Consider the following 9,076-nt stretch of genomic DNA (forward strand, 5'->3'; position numbering starts at 1 on the left):
AAGTAAAACTTCATCACATTTACTAAGCCATGGGGGTAATTACCTCATGCAATGCAACTTCCCTTGCAAAGTGAATACCCTATTTCCTTGTAGTTAATGTTAGGGTCACATGCAGCTACCTGAAGTTGCCTGCTATGTGCTCACAGTGTCTGGTAGGTAAGTATTTTACTTGGTTTATTTAATGTGTAGATTTCCACAGGTGCATACATAAAACTTTTGAGCACCCCAGGGAACAAAAGTACCAGAGTGCTTTAATATACAAATACCAATTCAAGAATGAAAAGTTATGGGCTAAACCACTCTCCCACCTCCTGCAAATTCTAAATAATGAGTATGATTTCTGTCTCTCTGTCTATTAGGAAGTTGTAGGAAAGTGGATGGCTGGGTAAACCTAAGTCTCAACCGTTAATTCTGAAATTGGTATTTGCATATTAGGGCACCCTAGTATTCAAGCATCTCCAAATGTGTTAAAAGGGAACGGTTGGCATGCATGCATGCAAATGAATCCAAACCCCAACGTGACATTTAGTTTATAAAACAATTGCAATTTGTGTATACTATGTTTTGCATTTCAGCTTTGATACTGATCTTCTCCAACCTCTTTTCAAGTCTTCGTGCACATACTCGTGGGTGGTGGGGGTGTCTGAAAATATATGACAAGGTATTATGTTATTGTAGCTGCAGATAAAAAAAGTTAAAAAAGTTACAAATATTGAAAACTTATTGGAAACTCTTGGTGATTGGGTTTAGATCTGCTTTTAATCAGATTTAAAGCAGATTTAAAAAAAAAGAAAATCAGACGCATAACACAAATATGCCCCTTTAGTGAAAGAGTCTGTTGGTTTTCCTTGTCCCTGGACCAAAAGTTCCACAGGAATTTCTTTTATATGTTATTTTTAAGTTTGTATTATAAATTATTTGGCATGATTTTAGTTGATTCTTGGTATCGCTGTACCCTGGAGGCTTGTTGGCAACGCTTCAAAGTTGCTGGGGGCATTGGTGGCTTTCTTGTTTCCATGGTTGCAGTGGCATTATATTGACACAGACAGGATGTAACCCAGGATGTAACGTGTCCGGGAGAAGAAGTCATGTCTCTGAGGTCAACTTCTTACCAATCAGCTTGTATTGTTCTATATTGAGCGTTCTACTATGAACTCATGAAAAGTGTCAAGTTTTGTAAGTGTGATTTTAATTCCTTTTTTAAGTAAAGCTTTTAGCAGAAAGCACTGTTTGTCCCTATTTAGATTTTTTATATCCACTTGACATATCTGATGTTCTTTCATTCAGGATCAGCAGTGTTTCCATCCAATATGTGACCCCCCAAAGGGGAAAGTGTGATATGACTGTCCTGCTAGCTCAGGGGTCATGTTCCTAAGGTGAGTGGCCACTATTGTTTTTGGTGATGGGACTGAGCATCTTCTGCTGGTTATTTGCTTTCTTTTGAGGACTTTTCATGGACATTTATATTTTTGTTGATTGTGCTGCAATTTTTGTTATGATAATATTGTGATAGATTGATTCACTGTGAATAAATACCCCTTCCCCAATGAGATTATAAGATTATAATAACTATTTATATTTTATTTATTTTAAATAATTAAATAATTAAACACATGAAATATAATAATACATTTGTATTTTTATTCTGTAACGCTAGCCCCTGTGAAAAAAAACAGGGCCTACTCTCTCAGGCTAGTGTTATACTATTGTTTAGGCAGTGGGTCCCTCTTGCAAAATATAGCAATTCTTTTTTTTACTTTGGAAAGCAGTGTCTTCCTTTTTGAGAGTAGCCCTTCCCTTTTCATCTGGCTATGATGCACTTTAGCATTAGTAAAATAAAGGTAATACATGCACAGGTACTGTAGCACCAGTTTAGGGAAGTACAGGCGTTCCCCTACTTACAAACATTCGACTTACAAATGACTCCTACTTACAAACGGAGGAAGACAACAGGAAGTGAGAGGAAATCTACCCCTAGGAAGGGAAGTTCACTCCTGTATGAGTTATTATGGGAAAAAGGTGTCTCCACTGATGCTTTATAACCAATCCTTGTTTCCCTAACAACCCCAAATTTTCAAAATCCAATTGTCATTGGGACAGAAAGTGAGGTGAAATCTTCTGAACTGGGGCACAGACAGCAAAACAAATGTTACAGGGGTGATAACCCTTCTCTATGTTATCCAAAAAGCTTAAAAATAGATTTTTTGGCTGGAGTTACACTTAAAACATGTACATGTTCCGACTTACAAACAGATTCAACTTAACGACTTAAGGACCGCCTCCTGCACATATACGTCGGCAGAATGGCATGGCTGGGCACATGCACGTACAGGTATGTCCTGTGCTAGTACCCAGCCGTGGGTCACGGGCGTGCGCCTGCGGCACGCTCCCGCGACCCGGTCCGAAGCTCCGTGACGAGTCACGCGATCGGTCCCCGAAACTGAAGAACGGGGAGAGCTGTGTGTAAACACAGCTTCCCCATTCTTCACTGTGGCGGCGTCATTGATCGTGTGATCCCTTTTATAGGGAGACACAATCGATGATGTCACACGTACAGCCACATCCCCCTACAGGTGTAAACACACTTTAGGTCACACATAACCCCATCAGCGCCCCCTGTGGTTAACTCCCAAACGGCAATTGTCATTTTCACAGAAAACAATGCATTTTAAATGCATTTTTTGCTGTGAAAATGACAATGGTCCCAAAAATGTGTCAAAATTGTCCAAAGTGTCCGCCATAATGTCGCAGTCACGAAAAAAATTGCCATTAGTAGTAAAACAAATAATAATAATAAAAATGCAATAAAACTATCCCCTATTTTGTAAATGCTATAAATTTTGCGCAAACCAACCGATAAACGCTTCTTGCAATTTTTTTTTACCAAAAATAGGTATAAGAATACGTATCGGCCAAAACCGAGGGAAAAAAAAAATGTTTTTTTATATATTTTTGGGGGATATTTATGATAGCAAAAAGTAAAAAATATAGAATTTTTTTCAAAATTGTCGCTCTATTTTTGTTTATAGAGCAAAAAATAAAAACCAAAGAGGTGATCAAATACCACCAAAAGAAAGCTCTATTTGTGGTAAAAAAAGGACACCAATTTTGTTTGGGAGCCACGTCGCACGACCGCACAATTGTCTGTTAAAGCGACGCAGTGCCGAATCGCAAAACCTGGCAGGGTCCTTTAGCTGCATTTTGGTCCAGGTCTTAAGTGGTTAAAGGGGTTGTAAAGGTAAAACTTTTTTTCCCTAAATAGCTTCTTTTACCTTAGTGCAGTGCTCCTTCACTTACCTCATCCTTCGATTTTGCTTTTAAATGTTCTTATTTCTTCTGAGAACTTCTCACTTCCTGTTCTTCTGTCTGAAACTCCACACAGTAATGTGAGGCTTTCTCCCTGGTGTGGAGAAAGCCTCTTGAGGGGGCGAGCAGGAGGGTCAGGACACTCTCTACTTTGCAGATAGAGAAAGGAGCTGTGTGTTAGTGGACACTCTTGCTCGCCCCCTCAGGAGGCTTTCTCCACACCAGGGAGAAAGCCTTGCATTACTGTGTGTAGTTACAGACAGAAGAACAGGAAGTGAGGATTTCTCAGAAGAAATAAGGACATTTAAAAGCAAAATTGAAGGATGAGGTAAGTGAAGGAGGACTGCACTAAGGTAAAGGAAGCTATTTAGGGAAAAAAAGTTTTACCTTTACAACCCCTTTAAGAACAAACCTATAGTCCCTATCTTGTTTGTAACCCGGGTACTGCCTGCCATGACTAAGCGCTGAAGTACAGCGTGAAACGCGTCGGACATTTCTGTACCTGTTGTTTGCGGTGAATGCATGTGCATTTGAAAATAAAAGACCAACTTTATTTTAGTTATTTTGGAGTGCGGCTATCCAGAGTTTTTTCGTCCATTTGCTACTGCCTGTATATGCTTGCAGCAAAAACATTTCCTCAGTTTTTTTTTCCTACTTTAAATCTATTGAAACTAATCAACATTAATATTACAAGGTAAATTGCAAGTGTTACTGATTTTCATCTTTTTATGCCAACAATTAAATATAAGAACACTCTAATCAAATATATATTGTTGTGCAACTGTAATTAACAATATAAAATCACGAAATTCAAACTCCGCTTTAGAAAATAATACTCAGAGGGCTAAATGCCTTCAATTAAACTTTAAAAACTCTATTTTACAGATGGAGAAAAAAGTTTGAGTGTGACAAAATGATCATCCTGCACAGAAGAGGTGTTGACTAGAGCACAAGCAACTTAGTTTTACAAAGACCTGAAATCCGTCCATCTGTTCACAGTCAGGGATTAAATTAAATCCATTGAGCCTTTATAGTCTGAAACCTAGGAAACACTAGTAATTGGATGTTAAGCTAATTGAATGCTTTGACAATTAGGTTTTTTACATGAAATATGTTGCTGAAAAACAGCCAACAATTGTAGAAAAAGAATATAATACAATTTGTCCTGAGTGTATCGGTCTGTTCCTTAAATTACAGGACATTAGGGCTGCAATCTCATACAAAATTACTCATAAAACAGGGTCACATTCCTGACACCCATTAAATTCTATGGAGCACCCTGTATAAAACAGGTGTATTGAACCAAACACTTCATACATATATGCTTTCACTAAATAGTGTGCTCTACTTATTGCAGTGACATTTTTACAGCTGAACTCCATACAGACAAAAAAAAACACATATTAATGTAGCTCTATATACAACATTAAATGTATTTTTCAAATTCAAACAGTAAAGGTACCTGCATTTGACCTGGTATTAACCTCTTTGCTGTCCCTGTAGCAGAAGCAGAACTGGAGCATGATAGGAAGAAGAAGCACAAGAAACCTATCAGTTCATGTGCTGGAATGGAAAACGAGAAAGCAGAGGAATAAAAATCTCTGAGTGACAGAGAAATTAGCTCAGCACAGCTCTGCTTCACTCTTCACTGTCCAGTAACAGGCCAGGGCAGGTCCAGGTGTACCTGCACTCAGAGGAAGTGGTTTGGATAATGATTGCCATTAGACTGAGGACACCTAGCAGAAAATAAGGTACTGTTGGGAACCGAAGGTGAATATTGTAGTTATAGCTTGTTTTTGTATTTTTGGGCTATTCTTGATTATCCTGTTATTTTTAGACTGGAGTTCTGCTTTAAATGTACACATACTTCAGAATCTGACTGCATTTCATGCTTCAGATCAATTTATTTACACTGCTTTCCTCAGCTGGACCACCTTGTAAAATTTGTTTCTTGAAGAGAATATTTAAACTTTTTATTACATTTTTACCTATGCGATCAGCGACTCACTTATTTTCAATACAGATGATGCACCTTTTGTTCGTACTACGTATGTATTGTAAACCTTTTAAAAACGAACAATTTAAATGAGGGATTTTCTTTTTCAGTTGTTAAATAGTATTATTCTGAAACATTTTGGGCTTGCATTACATGAAAAAAACTTGGTGTTATTTGCTTTGTAAACCCTATACTATGCAGTCCCCCAGCAGTGTTTCAAATGTTAGAATCACTGGGGATTTACAAATATAAGAGCATGTGCAAAGATGTGCTGATGTGAAATGGTTTATACGTCTTGCAGTATTGCAGTTAGAAGTTGAAGTAAAAATTACAGTGTGCACACTGCCACATCACTGCTTGCTTGATGTGGAGGCTTCCTATTGGAGGTGGCAAACTTTCCAGTGGCAGGGTCCTCTCAAATCAATGAACTTGAGAACACATAAATAGGGGCAGTGATGAAAGGGATAATAGAGTGTTGTACGGTGGTGGATCCCCAGAGCAGTAAACCACTATTCCACATAGAAGAAATCAGGACTTTCAGTGAGTATTTGGCACTAACAATAAGCAGTAAGGTAAGTCATGCATAACGCACACTATTGAATTTTGTTTTGGTTTGTTTTATGGAGTTAGGCTTTAAACCATATGTAAACTAAACACAAAATATTGCCTAAACCATATCCAAAGTGCATGTTCATGTTCATAAACTACTATTTTTTTCTTTTTTTTAGCCAAACTAATTCTAAGTACTTGGCAATCCTGACAGTCGTCTATCTTCTGCTCCACTTCCTATGATTTCACGATGATATTACTTTTGACCACAGATTCAGAGCTGTGATAGAATTGACAGGCATGTACAATTACATGCATGTTTCATGCTGATGCCCCCTTAGCAACTTGGCTGGGAAGCCCCCACTTGGTAATGGATGTGCACATCTCAAATTTAAATATGGTAAATTTTGCTTATTACGAGGATGTTAAAAAAAAACTTGTAAATTGATTGCTAATGACTTTATATACATTTTAATTCATACTTTGAATATATTTTTTGACCTTGATTTGACTTGCTTTCAGCCTTTTGCAGTCCTTGCATTGAGATTAGAAGACTGCTTAGTTAGACTGCACTGTTCTTTGTCAGAGGCCTGTGTACATGTTAAGACTGAATGGACAGAAATAGGTAAAAAAAGTTCTCATTTACTTACAGTAATCTGTGTATTTAATATTTTTTCTTGTATTCAGCTTTAATTTTGTATGTAACCTAGGCATCTTCTAGGTCAATCCCCCTTTATTTCCATAATATATCCAGTGCCTTGAAAAAGTATCCATTCCCCTCGAAATGTTTCAATATTTGTCATGAGAAGTGTGTATATAAATCCGCGCAATAGAAAGGAAAACTCCAATGCCAGTGGGAAATGTATATATAAAAATGGGGTTTGACGCCCAGCAATGAATTTTATAAAGCAGCTGGCTCTACATATTTAGTTCCACCAAAGTGGAGTAATTGATTGGATAGAGTTAGAAAGTAGAAGTGGCGATAATTTAATAAATTCATAAAATACTGAGGGTTGGAATGTATTGCAATGTGAAAATATAAATAATAAAAGACTTGTGGTACCTATAAAATAGCGTCTATATAAAGTGCATACGTGCCTATGCTAATGTGCAGTCCTGCAGAGATGCGTGTAATTAAATATAGGGAAAGAAAGGTGTGGTAGAAAATAATAAAATACACAAAAAATATAAATAATAAAATTCACAGAAAATCCTGCTTGTGTAATGGTCCAAAGACCCAAAAATGTCCGGTAGTAAACAATATTAGTTGGTGCATAAATTAAATTAAAAGTCCATATTTAAAAGGTGAATCAATGTGATCTTTATATCCAAAGTGCTGAGTTTTCAATGTGCTCAGTGCCAAATGAAAAAACTGTTGCTAAATTCCTAAAAGTGACCACAGCAATCCGTGCTCTTATATGGCCCACACTCACCGAATCCTCCACCCCCTCTTGGGGTGTAAAGCGTTCACAGTGTGTGCCACTGTGCGGTACTCTGGCAGTATTTCGTCCCCCCGTGCTCCTGATGATGCTTCCAATGTTAGCCCATATACAGGAGAAAAGGAATCCCAAATAGTGTGATATTGTTTTAAAAACTATTTCTTTATTCGTTAAAAGTGAGTACTCACATTTGAGCAGATTCAATAAAGCATTTTATTCTGACAGATACAATTTCAGAAGTGTATTGTGACGTTCTGTCTGTTTGCTTGACCGGTTTCGTCGACCTGACGTCATCTGGAGTGCTCCAGATGACGTGGAAGAGTGGCAAGAAGAAAGCCATTGTTGAAAGAAAGCAATAAGAAGTCCCGTTTGCAGTTTGCGAGAAGCCACATGGGGGACACAGAAAACATGTGGAAGAAGGTTCTCTGGTCAGATGAGACCAAAATTTAACATTTTGTGGATGAAAACGAACACTGCACATCACCCTGAAAACACCATTTTCTTCAGCAAGGACAGGGAAGCTGGTCAGAGTTGATGGGAAGATGGATGGAGCAAAATACAGGGCAATCTTAGAAGAAAACCTGTTAGACTCTGCAAAAGACTTGAGACTGGGGTGGAGGTTCACCTTCCAGCAGGACAATGACCCTAAACATACAGCCAGAGCTACAATGGAATGGTTTAGATCAAAGCATATTCATTTGTTAGAATGGCCCAATCAAAGTCCAGACATAAAGCCAACTGAGAATATGTGGCATGACTGAAAAAATTGCTGTTCACAGACACTTTCCATCCAATCTGACAGAGCTTGAGATATTTTTTAAAGAACAATGGGCAAAAATGTCAGGCCTCGTACACATGACCAGTTTCCTTGGCAGAATCCATCAAGAAACTTGGTGGGAGATTTTTTTGCCGAGGAAACCGGTCGTGTGTAAATTTTTTAGCGAGGAAACTGTCGAGGAACTCGACAAGCCAAAAAGAGAGCATGGAGAAAATTGGCTTGTCGAGTTCCTTGACAAGCCTAACAAGAACTTGACGAGGAAAACGATGTGTTTCGCCCGCCGAGTTCCTTGGTCGTGTGTACGAGGCCTCACTCTCTAGATGAGCAAAGCTGGTAGAGACATCCCCAAAAAGACTTGCAGCTGTAATTACAGTGAAAGGTGGTTCTACAAAGTATTGACTCAGGGGGGTTTAATACAAATGCACGCCACACGTATATATATTTATAAAACAATTTGAAAACCATTTATCATTTTCCTTTCACTTCACAATTTTGTGCCACTTTGTGTTGGAGTATTACATATCAACCCCCAAAAAAATATGAATACTTTTTAAAGGCACTGTAAATGCCAGTCTGCACAATCATATTTGTATGGAGAAAATATGTTACCTAATATCAAATCATCTTTTCATGTAAATGGTCAAGTACAAGAGAACTGATTTTTAGTTGGACAAGTGACATATAGTTTTGTTTTTTGCTTCTAACAGAGTTGGCCTACATATGAACACTTGGGCATGTGATATTACTGGTAGGGAAATATAGCAGGGACTAGGGGTTGCAACATCAAACTTTGTGATACTGCAGTGAGCTTGCCATTTATGACATGCCATAAACCAAGTGCCATATTTTTCTGATTTGTTTATCTATGTCAGAAACATGCTGAGCTTTCAGTACCAATGTAGATGAGCTTAAAAATTTAATGCACAAAATCATTCACTTAATTATGTTCACGTTTCTTAGTGAATTTGTATTTAAACTTTCTTTGTAGTAACTATTATGTCACATTGT

At 37.8% G+C, this 9,076-nt stretch overlaps 1 long non-coding RNA gene across 1 annotated transcript; it reads left to right on the plus strand.

Annotated features, from left to right (window-relative positions):
- The first annotated feature begins 600 nt into the window (after positions 1–600).
- Positions 601–6,933, plus strand: LOC120910687. The gene is made up of 4 exons (XR_005741535.1): positions 601–661; positions 1,288–1,376; positions 4,810–5,057; positions 6,031–6,933. It is a non-coding gene; the product is annotated as an uncharacterized LOC120910687 (long non-coding RNA).
- Positions 6,934–9,076: the final 2,143 nt, after the last annotated feature.

The sequence above is a fragment of the Rana temporaria genome, chromosome 8 (genome assembly GCF_905171775.1).
Source record: "Rana temporaria chromosome 8, aRanTem1.1, whole genome shotgun sequence".
NCBI classification, from domain to species: Eukaryota; Metazoa; Chordata; class Amphibia; order Anura; family Ranidae; genus Rana; species Rana temporaria.